Source organism: Puma concolor, chromosome A3 (assembly GCF_028749965.1).
Source record: "Puma concolor isolate L17-30 chromosome A3, mPumCon1.1.hap2, whole genome shotgun sequence".
Lineage (NCBI taxonomy): Eukaryota > Metazoa > Chordata > Mammalia > Carnivora > Felidae > Puma > Puma concolor.
In genome coordinates this window covers 41,931,398-41,948,647 of record NC_141669.1, presented here as the reverse complement: position 1 = coordinate 41,948,647, position 17,250 = coordinate 41,931,398, and the positions used below count along the sequence as shown (strand labels likewise).

The 17,250-nt window shown below is 40.3% G+C and overlaps 1 pseudogene; it reads right to left on the bottom strand.

Annotated features, from left to right (window-relative positions):
• Positions 1-15,301: 15,301 nt before the first annotated feature.
• Positions 15,302-16,204, bottom strand: LOC112869217 (large ribosomal subunit protein eL6 pseudogene; annotated as a pseudogene).
• Positions 16,205-17,250: the final 1,046 nt, after the last annotated feature.

Below are 17,250 nucleotides of genomic sequence, written 5' to 3'. Positions count from 1 at the left end.
TTTTGTGGCTTGCTGTGAAATGGCTCGTTTATATAGACCTTAGCCAAATTACCCTGTGGGCTCTTACCTATTGAAATAACGAAATGCTAATCTCACCATCAGTATATTCCCATTGTTTCCACCAAAATGGCTGCCTGTACAGAATGAGCACAACTCTGAGTCTGGGAAGCAACATTCACACTTTGCTCTTGTGATGCTTCCCGAGATAGAATTCTGCTGTTACGTGGCTTCAGCTGATCTGTCCTCCATATTACAGTAGCAAAGATCTTCTGTAATTCCCCCATACTGGCTTCCTTTGGTCTTCTTTTCGTAAATTATCAGGGTAGAAGAAAGCCTTAATAGCTGATGAAGCCTCATGCTAAAAAAGTTGGGTTAAGCATCCAAATATGTGGAACTGGGAAAATCAGTGGGAATCGTGGAAAGTACCTGATTCCATGACGTGGCTAAGAAAATATCAGAATGGTTCTGGATTTATCATACTCTTGACAGAAAACAGAAATGCTTTCTAAAATGTCAAAGGTGATACCTAAAGGACAAAACTTAATGAATTTAACATCAACCAAAATATGAATAGTAAGATTTCTTTTCCACACATTCAGAGTCTCAGATAGTAATGGTAAAAAAAAAAAAATCAGCATACATGAATGAATAAATAATGATTTGTAAGACATCTTTTGGGAAATAAAGAGTCATTTCTCCATTGTAATGTTCACAAAATTATAGAGGGATAAAACAATAAAGAAACAGCCAGGCTAATAATGTAAAGTCATCAGATCAGAGCTTTCCTCTAGTATACATCAGCAACCTCCAGTGAGAGTTTTATTGCTGAAATCAGAAATGCCATACGTATCACAGGTTCTCCATGGGAAAGTAACTGCTGTAAAAAGTATTTACTGTCCATTTACTTGAGGCTTAATGTAAGCTTTTCTATATTTTTTTTATTATTTTCCATTAAAAATAGATTTATTATTTAATCCAAAGATAGGGAAGCAGTAATATGAGAAGCAAAATACAATCTCATACAGTGGCAACATTAAATTTTTTATTCAATGGTATATGTCTTAATGTTTTTATTAAAATATAATACAGATATAAAAATTTACAAATCACAAGGACACAGCTTGATGAATAACTTACGGTAAACCCACCTCCCAAGTCAAACACTGTAATAGATGCATAACCCAAGAAGTCCCTCTCAACATCCAAATTTTCATACACTTCAGAAGTAATTTTTTATGGCTAGAATTCCCAGTACAATGTTAAATAGCAGTGGTTAATAACAGTGGGCATCCTGGTCTAGTTCCTGATCTTAGGTGGAAAGCTTTCAGTCTTTCATCATTAAATACATTTGCTCTGGATGTTTCACAGATGTCCAGTCATCCACTTGATTAGTGACTTTTCTAATCTACTTTTGCAAAGGTTATATTGTTTCCAGGTGTGATCACTGAAAGCTGTTCCTTTAGCTTGTTTTCAGCTAGTATTTTGAAAGAGATTTCCTTGAATACTAGGAGCTTAAAAAAAAAAAAAAATCTCTCCCAGTCTTTGCAGGTTGTCTCTGTCTTGAGGCAGTACTACTTAGGCAGACCATTTACAACTCTGCCTTAGCCTTAATTTCCTGCTTGCTCTGAGCCTAGAGATCAGCCAAACATGCAGCTTAGGGTTTTCACAAATCTTTTCTGAGCATGCATCAAGTCCTAGGCATGTGTGTGGCTTTATAAATTGTCAAGTATACATGGGAGCAGTTAAATGCCCTGATTTCTCAGGAAAAAAACTCTCTTCTGCTGTTTGATCCCCAGACTTTAGAATATTTATTGTATGTCTCAACCATAATGTATAGTTCCAAGTAACTGTAGGTTTTCTATTTCCTTTTAATGTCTTTGGGCAACATCTACTGCTTTTCCACTCTGAGTAAATTCCAAGTTAGGCAAACAGAAACAAATCCTTTGTGCCAATTCCTTCAGGTAGCCCCCAGAGAGCTTAGAACAAACAAGCATTTGCATCACTCTCTTCTAAATTATTTTAAAGGAGCCATAAAAACATCCTCTTCAAGAATCTCAGCACTAGGGTTGCCTGGGTGGCTCAGTTGTTTAAGTCTCCAACTTCGGCTCAGGTCATGATCTCATGGCTTGTGAGTTCGAGCCTTGCATCGGGCTCTGTGCTAACAACTCAGAACCTGGACCTCGGAGCCTGCTTCAGATTCTGTGTCTCCCTCTCTCTCTGCTCTGTCTCTCACTCCTTCAAAAATAAATAAACGTTAAAAAAATAAAAAATAAAAGAATCTCAGCACCAATACTTGATTCTTCTCCCCTAATAGGATATCTAAATCCATTCATTATACAGCAAAAAACATGACTTTATTTAGCTTTAATTTGTGTATATTCTAAAAAACCCACTCCACTTCCTGTGCATCCATATGTCCCCAGCGATGGCCCCTAAACTATCTTCTGTCTTTGTACTTATTCTGTGCTCATGTCCTTGTTCCTTTTCTCACAGTGGTAGCTTAAGAATTCAGTGCATCTTATCTTTATTAAAATATAAGCACGACTTTATTTTCATCTTCTCCCATCCCATTTCTATAGGTCTTTACAGAAGGGACAATTCTTATTTTCAAAACTAATGAATAGGGTGATCTCCTAAAAGAAAACCCAAGTTTCTATCTATACAGCTCTGTCTCTAAGCATTTTTTCACTGTAATTTGGAGAAATATATCCACAGAGCAAGGTAGATCCAGATTTCTTATCATCTTCCCCAACCTCCCTTTGTGATTCTCTACTTTGGCATCTTTCCAAGGATCACACTGAGACCTTTTACCTGGTTTATGATGTGCTTATAGCTCTATTTTTTAATGAGCTTAGCCATGGGGGCCTCCCAGAGAATGAAGATCTCATTTAGGGGATAAATTGCTCCCTGCTTTAAGGACTCAAAAAAAAAAAATTCCCTTCTGCCAGTTTTCTCCTCACTTCACTTCACCTAATTTGTTATGCAAAAGTTTATGTGCAAATAGTATGTCCAAATCACCATAGGGGAGGGGCAGTACACAGTCTTGGAATAATAGAGAATTAATCTAATTGTTGAAGTATTAAAGTGACCATAACCATCTAAGGCAAGAAGATTGATTTTAGTAACCATTGTGACTAGAGAGCAAGTGACAAATAACCTCATGAAAGAGAAAAAATAACATCAACTTATTTCTGCTGCATCAGTACAGCAAAAAGAAATATCACAGAGTGGGCTTAGTATTTAAACAGGGTAGTTTGGTCTGCCAAGATGAGCATTATGTGCCAACCTGATAACCCTAAGAGAAGACATTTTTAGAGACTGGAGCTTCCATATTTCTAGTCAATTCTTGAGTCAAAGTTTAAGGTCATTAAAAATTTTATGTACTGCTCATATCTCTTTGATTGTACCTATCCATGCAGGTATGGCCTGGTAGAATGGTTACATAAAACTGAAAACAGCCTCAGTACAACATCTACCCATTGGTTTCAATACCACTTTTAGAGCTTCCACATTGAAAAATATAAATCCCAAATAAAACAGCTGCTAAAATGTTGGAATGTCTGCATATCCCAGCACTCTCTATTTTTCCTCTTGTCAAAATAATGAAAGTCCTGTGTGTCACGGAAGAAATTATCTGGAGGCATGGAGGTCACAGGCAGCCTGAATTCCTGGCTGTTGTGTCGTGTCGTGATGTGTCATCAAATATGTAGATGTGAAGAACTAGCATGCTTACATACTGACCCCAGAAATGGGCCACTGAGTGCCTCTGGGAAGGATGAATTACGCCAAAGGCCGACTCACTTCTAACCTTCAGGGGAAAGTATAGAAGACAAAGAGAAACTGCTTTCCAGTTACACTAGCAGCCTGAACTTCCTCCTCCCCACTCCCTCTTCCCTGCCTTGGTGACCCTGTAATGGATGTGGTTTATAATAGGCATAATGCCTTAGGTAATTGTCATTTTGATTAAGCTATAAACCTACCCACTTGTGAGAAGGAAATAGTCAGCCTTTCAAATCCTGTGGAGAAAACAGACCACAGGGTAGGCCAATTTAGTTTAAATAATTTAGAAATACCCAGTGAGAAGATTACCCCCCTAAATACTTAAGACCCTGAAGGGACAAGTCATTCCAGTTGTTCAACATTTTCTCTCTGGGAGAATTGCCATCAGGGTAATTGCTGACTCATCTATGGTTCTGTTTCAAGCCCTTGAGTTTCAGAACTTGGACTCTGGGCACGATGACAGCATTGGAAAGCAATACAGCCAGGATTCTTCTTGTCTCTTGTCTCTTGTCTCTTGTCTCTACAGAGGCAGATCCCTTGCCTGAGATAGATGTGCATCCTATGAAATGTAGATTTCCAGTATGTAAAGTGCTTAAATATATAGAAGAGCCTCTGAATAAGAGCTTATAAAATATCAAATGCAGTACAATTATTAATTGGTTAATTAAAATTTATTTAAAGGTTATATTATGCCAAGTGTAGTGAGATACAAAGAATTACAAGATCACTACTTTCAAAAGCATGCTATCAGGTCAGTGAACCAGACTGATGAATAGCTTGAAATACAGGCTAAAATAGGTGATGGGTAGCTGACAAATAAATTGGGATTTAAGCTGATCTTTGATTAAATATAAAAGTTAGAACAAACAAAGAAAGAAAGAAGACTCCCATGGTGGGAAGTGTTAGAGTTAAGAACTGTCACATACCCCTCCTCCTTTCCAGAACCCTAACCATGGAGTATATACAGCCACAGAGCAACAACCTAAAAGGAAAAAAAAAAATAATATATGTGAGCAAGTCCCTGTTCCCCCCCCCAGATGCAGTTTGAGGTCAAATATGCTCAAATGTGCCAATGTAGGCTTCCTACCCCTCAAATTAGCAACAAACAGGTCTTCAGTAGAGACCTGACCTCACTTCCTTTTTAGCCATAATGGAGAGGAAGGGATTCTTCTGGAAACTATCACCCAAGGGTGTTTCCTGAAAGGAAAAGAATATGCACCACTCCTGGGTACAAGAAATAAAAGAGAAAGCACAAAGTCAGTTCCCCACTATGGGCAGAGAAGCTACACCCAATAATAAAATACCACTACTCCTCCTATGGAGAGAGGAGAGCAACGATGTATTAGAAACTGTGAACTAACATAATATTCAAAAGTATTAAAGTAATGGTAGGAGATTTTTCCCCCTTGTTCTTCTGCCTACTCTCTCACCATTAAGGTTAAATCATGAAGCTCCTTATGCCAGAGAAGGAGAAAGTGGTGAGTAGACAAAAGGTCGGCAGACAGATTGGAATCTCAAAACTGACCTCTTTCCTACTATAATCTTAAAAACCAGAAATCTTGCAAACGTGAATATTAATTTAAGCCTAAAAGCCTGATACCTGAATCCCATGAAAAAGACAAAAGTAGCATCAGTGCAGCAGAAAGAAAGGCGGTGGGATTGGTACCCCTGAGTCTGCACACCTTGGTCCATCTAAGATGACAGACAGTATATGCCAGCCTGAGAACAATTAATGGAAGAAACTTTGAGAGACTGGAGACTCCATCATTTTGACTCCACATTCTGGAGTCAAAGCTCAATGTCATTTTGTTATTTGCTGCTCTTATACCTTTGTTTGTACCTGTGGAGAGAATAAATAGTGTATTTGTTTGTTCATATGTCCTCCCTATAGTGCAGGGAGAACTCAGTATATAAGAAAGGTGATTTTCCAAAAAGGAAATGGAAATAGAAGCCCTTTGGCAAGGAAAATAAAAGTCAGGGGAGAATAGGGAAGGACAGAGAGGAGAAGAGTTGAACCCTGCTAACCACTCTAAGTTGAAAGTCGGGGTAAAGAATGCCACAGGGGCGCCTGGGTGGCTCAGTCAGTTGAGCATTTGACTCTTGATTTCAACTTAGGTCATGATCCCAGGGTTGTGGGACCGAGCGTACAATGGGTGCTGAGCTGACCATGGAGCCTGCTTAAGATTATGTCTCTCTCTCCCTCTTCCTCTCTTTCTCTCTCTCTCAAATAAATAAATAAATAAATAAATAAATAAATAAATAAATAAAAATAAAAAGAATGCTGCTGTGGTTTTAGAAACAAGCAACCAGCAAACAGGTTAGGGGACTTCAGACCACTGGCACTCATTCCTTGATGAGGAAGACCGGGGAGCTTTCAAGTTCTCTTTAACAATCTCTGTGACTAGCATGGCACTATCTATATGGTGGAAAAGAAATAAAGGCAGAGACTACACAGAGAGAAGATCATTCATATTGCCACCAGAGTGTCCTGTCCCCAATCGAGTGTCCCACCTCGATTGGGGATCAGGAAGTCCCTGCTTGCACCCAATCAGTACTTGGAAGATGGCTGAGGCGAGAACGACAGGCCGGCAGTGGGGAAGCAATTATGGGAGCCCAGCATGAGCCAAGAGCCACATGGACCATGACACAGAGACTGTAGCCCCACAAAGGCTGAGGTGAAGCAAGTCAGCTGATGAGGAAGGGGCTCGGGGCCTTGAAAGTACCAAGAGTGCAGAATGCATCATTCACCACCTAGATGTCAGCATTTGCTGGCAGGACTCTGAGTGCTACCCAGGACAGAAGCCATCAGGCCAGAAACCAGCCAGGCCCCGGGAACCAGTTTTGCATGTAGACTAGTCACCCCTCCAACCACTGTGAAAAAGTTGTGTCGAGGTTCTGCTACAGCCAGACATGACTGGGGTATGTGAAATGAGAAGGGAGTGACCTCTCGTCCCAGTGATATGTTCCGGTTAGCTTATGTAGGGGTCCACCTGTGCACAGAACTTCCAGGCCTTACTTTCAGTGCTGTCATATCTCTAGCTTGAAATCAGCTGTAATGAGATTATTTACACCACTGAAATTGACAAATGCTAACCATCAGGACCTTTTTTTTTCCCCAGAGAGAGCTGGTTGTTAACCTTATACCAGCATACCACTGCTTAGTCCTCACACCTCCCTCTGTCTTCCATCAGGTAGAAGGAATGAGGAGTTTCGTTCCTCGAAACTGGAGTATTAGCTAGTACATGGAAGAATGGCTGCTCAGAGCGTACTTGCTAAAGAAGAGGAAACAAGCTTATTCTATGTAGGATACAGATTATCCTGGAAGATAAGGAGGGCTAGATTTTAGAGAACTTTAAATGCCACAGCAAGGATACTGGCCTTTATCCCTTAATCATGAAGAAAACTTGAAGTTTTGGGGAAAAGAATAGCATTATGAAATGGGTATGGAAAAGTTACCTGTTAGGATATATCAGATTAGATGAAATAGTGGGTAAAAAAAAGAATATGTTTAGGAACCTCAATAATAAAGTCTATTAAATGGTCCAAGAGTGAGTGGACAATGGTATAGAGCCTAAGCAGAAAAATTGATGAGAAAAAGTCCAGAGTTATATTAAACAACACTTAATGACTAGTTTCATTTATGTTTCTGCCATATATCCTTGTTTTCCTACTGAGACCACTTCCTAGGTCAGATTTCAAATCAAACCGCTTCAAAGCCAGTGCTTCAAGCAGAGGAGCAATCTCCATCCCAGTCACCTGGGTGCTTGTTACAATGCAGATTCCTGGGCTCCAGTCCAGACCTAATGAATCAGATGGGGCCTAGGAGTCAGTTTTAACTGCCGCTCCTGGGTGATTTTCATGCACGGTAAATTTGGGATCAGTTTTCTCAATATAGTCATTTTGTGGTCTGGTGCTTTAAATGCATTCTGATATTCAGCTGAGATTTGCTGGAGTGTGTGTGTGTGGGGGGGGGGATGTGCTGTGGGGTCTGACTGAATAATACATATGGTTAATGTAAGCTTAAAATATGGGCTTTCACCTTATTCACTTCATTGGCCACAGATGGCTAGCTTAAAACTGTCTCTTTCAGGGAGTTCCTCAATTTTTCCTCTTTCCAGTTCATAGACCTCTTCCTTCAGGCTGTGGGTATATGAATCAGTTTTTCTTAATTGTCTGAATTATTGCCACTCCAACCCTGTGCTGACTGCTTTCTGCTTATCCCTTCATCCACAATGAGGCAGGGAAGTGACCCTCTCTGGGCCTTACGAGGAAGTTAGGACATCTGGCTCCGGATTTGTAGCCAGCTGAATTTGAGTGTGGCTCTCATGCTTACTAGTTTTGTGACCCTGTGCTAGTAAATTTTGAGCCTTGGTTTCCTCCTGTATGGAATGAAAAGGAAAAAACATCTTTAAGAAGATAAACATGAGACTACTCTGTTTAAGAGCCTGGCACAATATCTGCTTAAGAAATTCTAGCTCCCATTTTTCACGTTTTCTTTGGCTTCAGAGCAAAATCTCTGTCCTGGCAGTCATCCTTATTAACAAGACAAAGAGTCCACCTGCCGTCTTGGGTGGGGGGGATTTATTTAGTCCACTGAGCTCAGGCAGCCATTTCCTCAGCATTCCTTCCATCACCCCTGGTGCTCCAGAGAAGGCTCTCATTAGCTTCTCCTCCATTTCTTCAAAAGGCCTCTCAGTCTTTCATCAGTTCTCTTTCCTCCTTTCCAATGCTGGCACCGGCAACATGTCTGACTTGATCCGGATGTCTTTTGCCTCTAGAAAAGGTGTTCGTGTTCTGCCAGCCACCATGTGGATTCAGAGATGCTTTAACACCAACATCTCTCACAACTAGGGAAACATCTTACACCTTACATTCCATTTTCACTCCTGCTTGAGGCCATAGGCACTTTCCAGGGCAGCTATTTTGTTTTATTTTTTTCTCCATAGGAGTCTTCCTGATAGCATTCCCCATCTCCCCATCGTCTCTACGCTGTTTCTCACCCCGCTGCAATGATTCACAAGGGTTTTCATCCGAGACAGTGACCCACATCCTCCATTTCTCTGATTAGAAGAAATTAGCGTCTCAAGGCTATGATTTTGGTTCTATTCTTGTCTCTCAGGTGTGAACATTCGTATCAGTTTCACAGCATCCTCCATCTAGATTGCTCATACTACTCTTGGAAATACCTGGAAGAAGTCAGTGGAAGAACATGGTACATTTTCTGGAATACTGATTTTATTGAAAGATTCAGGAAATAGGGGAATATATGAGAAAGAAGTAACACAATGTAATAAGAAAATAACTTAAATTTCATTTTAATTTAAGTAGACCCAATTATATGTTGATTTATATATCATTCAAGGTCCAAGCAGAAAGTAAATGGCATGGCCAAATGGTGAAGATGAGCAGAGTCTAATAAAGTCTTTTTGCAGATGAATGGGTGGAATGAAGGGAAACCAACAAGGGGCAGTGACTCACCAGAGGAGCGGGGTCCATTCCCACCCCTGGACCTGAGGGACCCTAGGATAATATGCAGCTGTAAGAAAGAACTGCCAACTGGAGCTGTGACATTTGGTTGCAAAAATGCAGTGAAAGTGTCGCCCAGCAGGCAGAGAACCAAGTAAATAAGTAACCTGACCTCTCTATCCCTCTGCACTCTGACGTGTCGTTACCCATTGGCCAAATCCAGCCATAAGCCAGAGGGCAAGAGCAGCCTATTAGTGCCATCCATAGAGGCTGGGGGCCCAGAGCAAGGAGGAGGAGGGTAGCATGTGAATCTGGAGGAAGAAACAGACTATAGAGCCCAAGGCAGAAAGCAAAAGTTATGCCACTTTTGAAGCTTAAAGAATGAAACTTGAAATAAAATTTGAGCTTGAGAAAAGCCCACTGTGGCTCATCACTGTGTTCAGAAAGAAAAATCTATGGTCTGCGGCTAACTGGAGACCTAACAGGGAACTTACCATAAAATGTTTTCCAGGGCTGAAACAAAATGAATGTAGTAGCAAGAGCTTCATACTGATCACAGACCTGTCAGAGACTTTTGGGCCTTTCAGTGCCTGAAAGTTACATGCAAAGTGACCACTTACCTGCCCCACCATGTTCCCTATGTCCGTCATCATCTGGGAAGCTATGACAAGAGGAGACAGCTCCCAGAGGTTCTGTAGAATCTATTCTAGAGAGTTGTTCCATCACTCCAAAAGGGGGTTCTGTGTCAGATTCATTGGTGAAAACTTAACTGTTATATTTCTGGTTTGAAGATTCATAAATCAGATCAGAATTCTAAAAGTTCACGGTCAAAATACTGTTTTAGGTTTTGGAGCCAGATCACCTGGGCTTCAACCTAATCTCTAATTCACCGGCTGTGTGGCCTTAATATCTTGAAGCTTGGTTTCTCCACACGCACAGCAGGACATGGATTATACTTACCTCATAGAAACATGGTGAAAAATGAGAAAACTTTTCCAGTGTATCGATATAATAAGCACTCAAACATGGCAGCTGGTAGCAGTAGTAGTAATGTTAGTATTTTCATGATTATCACTGCCTATTCAACTTAACCCTAAACCTGAGCAAATCAACCTCGCACTCTAGCAAGTATTAAGATCATCTGGTATTAGTATACTGTGCTGAGACATGATACTTAGGAAATCCCAACCTGGATTTTCTCTCCCATGGAAACCAGCGGGTTTCCAGGGCAGACCTTCCTCAACCTTTATCACCTGAGAATCCTGTTAAAAGGCAGATTCTGATTCATTCAGTTGGAGGTGGAGCCCACCTGCATTTTTCACAAATTCCCAGGTGGTGCTTATGCTGTTGGTCCCAGGACACTGCTTTAAGTAGCAGAGCCTGAGATCTGGGGCACCTGGGTAGTTCAGTTGGTTGAGCATCTGACTCTTGGCTGCAGTTCAGGTCATGACCTCATGGCTTCATTGGTTTGAGCCCCACATCAGGCTCTCTGCAGGCAGTGCCGTGCCTGCTTGGGATTCTCTCTCTCCCCGCCTCACTCTGCCCCTGCCCCACTCATGCTATCTCTGTTCTCTCAAAACAAATAAACTTAAAAAAACAAAGTCCGATCTGCTTGCTCCACTTGAGATGAGAGAAATGGAGATTTTTTTCACTACTCTTTTTTCTACAAAATTGAACCCCTAGCCCTGCGTATTGGTGTCAGAGGACACTGTTTGATGTGTGAATTAAATCCAAGAGAGTAAGCTGCTTGAGCAATTTCATAAAGGAATGGGATTCCAGGAGGTAGGAGAGAGAGGCTCACAAAAAGGAGAGAAAGAGATGCCCCAAAGACAAACTTGTATGTATCCAAAGTATTACTTTGCCTAGATCAGCTTTCAACTGAAGAAAAGAACCCCACAAACCCCCAACATTCACCACACAGAATCCAAACACCACCCTTCCCTATGTGCACTTTTATCACAGTATTTTTTTAATTTTTTAACATTTATTCATTTTTTGAGAGACAGAGAGAGAGAGAGTGTGAACAGGGGAAGGGCAGAGAGAGAGGGAGTCACAGAATCTGAAGCAGGCTCCAGGCTCTGAGCTGTCAGCATAGAGTCCTACACGGGGCTTGAACTCACAAACCGTGAGATCATGACCTGAGCCGAAGTCGGATGCTTAACTGACTGAGCTACCCAGGCGCCCCTATCACAGTATTTTTTAAACAGTATCCATCTTGCAAAAGTTTAAAAAGCAGTAAAAACCATACATTCTCAGCATTATGCTGAAAATCACACTCAAGATGTAATGGATGGTTTCTCAGAAACAGATCGCTCTTCAAAAGATAGAGACTATTAACATTTTCCCTACTTCACATCATGATGGCCTTTTCCACAAACAAATGGAAAGAGTTGGTCTCCATGTGCATGTGGGCAGGAATATTAACCCAGAGGGCTGTAATTGCAGAGTTTTTAATAAGAGTTAGAAAAAGGAAGCTGATGGCAGGGTCCCTTTTGTCTGCTCAAACCGAAAAACAAAAGAAAGTTAATTATTTCAGAACCAAGCACCCAAGCTTTGCTCTTTGAACACGTGCTGTGCTCTTTTAAACCTGGAATCAGTGCCACCCCCAAAGTGTGCTCCAGTAGCAACCTTAGCTAGCCCATGCCTCTGATCTATGTGCATGATGTCTGTTCCTTCAGAACTTACTAAGGCTTTTATCCTGTCATTTCTGAAAACCAGCAGAATGCCTTTCACACATGCCATCTGCCAGACAGATGTGTCACTACCTGGGGAGGCTGTGACACACGGTGACAAGGAGTAGTCTCTAGGATTGCATAGAGCAGATTCTGGGGGCTCCCTCCCTAGTTATATGACTCTGAGTGGGTTACTCTACCTCAGTGAGGCTTCATTCCCTCACTATAAAGTGACAATAACAATACAGCCCCATCTTGCTGTTTCTCTAAGTATGACAAGTTTGCTGGTGAAACAGTATTCACTGACTTAGGAACAAAGCCACTCATGCATCAAGTCAAAAATATATTGACTGAAATGTCACTGTAATGAGGTGATATAGGAGAAAGAAGATCCTCTCAGTAGAAGCTTCCCAGTGATATTTATAAGGATTTTTATTAGCTTTTACATACAGTTCCTGACCATTGCTCCACAATGCAATTTATGTTAAGCACGTTTTTGTCTAATCTAAGCGGTAGTTGTTTTCAATGATAAGAACTATGCCCTTATGGCTTTTGTAATCTCTACCCATCATATCTAAGTAGATTAGTTACTTAACAAGTGCTTTTAACCTCCAAACTTGAGTCAAAAGAAGAGGAGGGAAGAATAGAAGGCACAAAAATACAAAGTGACTACTCTAATTCTCTCCCAAATTACCTCATTTTTATTTATTCTCACATTTTGGTGGAAAAGACATTATCCACACAGTCACACACACACAAAGAGATATTAATCTTCTTCCTTCCTTCCTTTCCTTCATTCATTCTTTCATTCCTTCTTCCCTCCCTTCCTTTCTTTCTTCCTCTCTTTCCTTCCTTCCTTTCTTCCTCCCTCTCTCCCTTTCTTTTATCTTCTTTTTTCATCAAAAAGAATTCTGAGACTAAGAGAAGCAAATGATTGTACTGGTCCTAAAGCCAGTAAAACTTAGAGCAGGTACATGCAAGTATGTAAAACTGCAAAGCCCATTCTCTATCTCCTCATAGTGCATATTGAGTAAAGACCCAATTATGTAATTTATGTGAAAGATACAATGGTACTTAGGAGGAAGTCATTTCTGCTCCATCTGTAAGTGTTCTAAACTACCAGGTTCTTGGTGATCAGCTTCCTCTAGTAGGAAGTATCTGGCTTCCCTGGATGATCTTCTAGTCATTATGCAGAGAAGATGGAGTCACCACGCATACACACACACACACACACACACACACACACACACACACACACATTCTGCATAACAACCAAAGAGTCTAGAATTGTAATCAGAATGGCAGAGTTAAACAGAGAAATCTTTTGAAAGGAAGTGAATTTTGTCCAGAGAATGTGCTAATTGTTCCTGGAGTGTGACTGACCAATAACTGCACTTGACTTGGAAAGACCAGAGGGGATCACCCTTCAACCCTTACAAGAGCCTTAACATGTATCTTCTTGACAGAATGACACAGCCAATCAACTTTCCACTCTGTTCCATGGAATGTGATTGTATAGCCTACAATGAAAGTAAGGAAACCAGTCTTTAATTATGTACTCTATGTAAGGTGAGATATGTCACTTACATGGTTTTTCAGTTAATCCTCACAACCATGCTATTAAAATAAGTCCTAGTATTTCCATTTCCCACATAGGACATGGAGTCAGAGATATGGTGATGTGTTCAAAGCTTAACAATTCACACAGCAAATATTCAAGTCCAAGTTCTTTGAACTAACAGCCCTTATTTTTTTCACTGTACCACTGAATCAAATATGAGATACAGTCTTTCACATAGAAGTGAGCTACTTTTGATTTGCCATTTTAAGCCATGTGCCCCCTGGTTTCAGAACAGGTGACCTCGAGCCATATACCCCCACACACCTAATCCTCCCTTTAGGTAACCAAAAATTCACTAACCTTGAAGAAGTTTGGGGAATAATCTGAGTATTGGGAGAAGTTTACTCTAGACTAGAGTTTCCCAAAAGTGAATTGCTCATGAACCATCTTCATAATTTTTTACCATATCCTCTTTCCAGCTATATAATTATTTGTATATTTTTGTTGCTTTAGATTAATTTATTTTAATTAAGATTAATAAATTTCAAAGAAAATTTTATATTACCACCACAAATGGAATATCCACATCAATTAATTAATTTCATAGTAATTAAAATCTGAGTACTCCTTAATATCATCATGTGTGCCATCAAGACAATGCTTACCACACTTTAGAAAATACTGCTTTTGACAAATCTGACCTATGTCAGGAATAAATCACAATCTTAACTAACTCATTTGTGTCTCACTTTAGTGGAGTTATCCAGCTGTCATATTTCAGTATTGTAGAATGTGCCATTTTTAAATTCAATCCTGGCTTCCTTGATCATGATGAAGAGCTGTCTTCTTTTCCCTTTGTCTGTCTGTCTGTCTGTCTCTCTCTCTCTCTCTCTCTCTGACTCTCTCATAATGGCTTTATTGAGGTATTCCCATACCATAAAGTTGACCCATTTAAGGAAAATAATTTAATCGTATATGTTGCTTTGCAACCCTCTCAGAAGTTTCCAAGGTATAATCTGAAACTAGTCCCCAAAAACAGAAGGCAGGAAGAAACTAAAGAAAGAGGTAGGCCACTCCCAGATCAATAGGTAGCAGTTGTAATAATCAAAGGGAACCTGCATATGAAACTTCTCTTGGGCTGTTGTAAGACGAATGGATTCCTGCATCAACCCTCCAAATCTTAAAAGTTTATAAAGAGGCCCTAACTAGGCTCAGTCACATATACCATGTAAGTGTTTCCAACATGACATCACCATCCCAAGGATTTGTCTTTGAAGCAGCCTCTGGGAATGGGAAAGGCAAGCAGAACCCACATTCCAAGGAGAGGGGAGTGGGTAAGGTGCCTCCAAGTGCCCAGGTCTGGCTCATGGGTTAATCAGCAGTCATGTCTTTTTGATGACATTTTCCAACAGTATACTCACATAGTTGTGCAGTCACTACCACAATCAATTTTAGAACACTTTCATCACTGCAAAAGGAAACCACATGTCCTTTATTAGTCACCCTGTTCTCCCACTACCCCCAGCCCCAGGCAACCACTAATCCAATTTCTGACTCTATGGATTTGCCTATTTTAGATATTCCATATAAATGGAATCATGCAATATGTGACCTTTAACATCTGGTTTCTTATACTTAATGTTTTCAAAACTAACCCATGTTGTAGAATATATCACTATTTCATTACTTCTTATTGCTGAATAATATTCCGTTGCATGGAAATACCATAATTTGTGTATCCACCCATCAGTTGGTGGACGTTTGGGTTGTTTTCACTTTTTGTCTATCATGAATGGTGTCAGCATTTATGTACAAATTTTTTTTGATAGATCCATTATTTAATTAGGTTCTTTTTAAGAAATTTAGAACACCAATTTGTGAAGGTAAACGCCATTCATGAGAGCAGACATAGAGCAGAGGTAGCCCTGAAGCTGAGGAACAGCTTTGATTTTTGGCAGAATTTGCGAGTCCACAGCTTTCTGATCAACCTTGCGCTGCTCTGTAATCTCGTATTTCTCTTTCTCCATGTTGAAGATCTCACCTTCCTGGTGTCTGGGTTTATGCAGCTTCTTCTTCTTAAAGTAAGCATCAGTGAGGTGTTTGGGGATTTTCACACTGCTGATATCAATTTTGGTGGAGGTGATGACAAATTTCTGGTGTGTTCTACGCAGAGGAACTCGAGTAAGGGCAGAGGTCCAGTCACAAGTAGCAAGCCACTGCTCAATTGCTTCAGGAAAACCACCCTCTTGCCTCTGTGGCGCTCAGTGAGGATGACCAAAATGGTCCCAGCAGTGATGCTAGCTCGCAGTTTCCTCACAGGCTGACTGAAAGGTTTTTTGCCATGGCTCAACAGCTTCCGTGGCACATCTTCAGTAGAATAATACCTAGGCATTTTGTGAAGTTTAACCACTCAGGTACCACCATTCTTGTCACCACCAGCTGGTTTTGTGACAGTAGCAAGAACCTTCTCCTTCTTTTTCTTTTCAATCCTGGATTTAGCTGCTGAATACTTCCTCTTTTACGTAGTCTTTCTCCAATACATAGCCGATCAGGAATATCTGCCAATTCCTCTGACTAGGACAGGGTTTTGGCTGCAGTGGGGCTTCCCCTTATTTGATGTTTTAGCTTTAAGGTTACCCTTCTTAACCTTGCCACCAGCATCAGCCTTCTTGGCTTCAGGTTTCTTCTCCTTAGTATCTGGCTTCTCAGCTTTTTCGCCTTTCATCTTGCAAGATGGGAAAGCTATGTACAAGTTTTCATGTGGATGTTTGTTTTGTTTTGTTTTGTTTTGTTTTGTTCTGTTCTGTTCTGTTTTTTTGCCTTATATGCCTAGGAATGGAATTGCTGAGATGATAAAGGGTCTTAGCAGTGTTTGGGGTTATGGTTTAAATTACCTGTTTGACCTGAATTAAATCACTCAAACATAATGATATCCTTCCTTAATTCACTCATTGTAAAACTAGACAAACAAATGCTGCTGTATTGACCAGAGGGGTCTCCCAACACAGAAATGATAAGTGGACAGAAACTGAAGAATCTGGATTCTGCCACCAACTAGCTAAATGGCCATGAGCAAATCACTTTACCTACTACCCTCCATTGTCCTTATTTGGAAAATGAAGAAATTAGACTTGCTTTTGTCTGACATTCTTACTCACTTTAATACTCTAATTTTATTAATATATGTGAAAGCATTTTGACAAGTTAAGGGCAGATATAGATATATAGATAGATAGATAGATAGATAGAGATATATATACACACACATCTATCACATACCTCCTTGCTGAGAAACCATGTCCCATGGTGAAATAACATCAGCACTCAATCTTAGGAAAAGGATGCCCAAATTGGGCCATTTCCTCAAAAGTAAGACATATTCTCATGCAATTCTCAGGTGCTTATGTCCCCTCTCAAAGAATGAAAACATATATTTCTTTTTCTTTACATAATTCTATTTTCTTAAGCAAAGAAAATACTATAAGGGGAACCCAGGTGTTCTCCCTATGCAATATATTTTCAGCACATCCCTGGTAACCATAAATTGCTTTGGAAAGGAACACTGAATTATGTCCTCTCAGGTAGCTGGAGTCACAGTGAAGTTATTCCACAGAGAACTGTGTTGGAAGCTTGAGAAAAATGAGCACATAAAGTTTAAAAAGTTACAAATAACTCTGAGATAAGAAAAAAGGATATACTTTTAGCAAAACATATCCAGATGATTGGGTTTGGGAATCTTCAGGTGGTGTAGTTTCTTATATATTCCCAGTT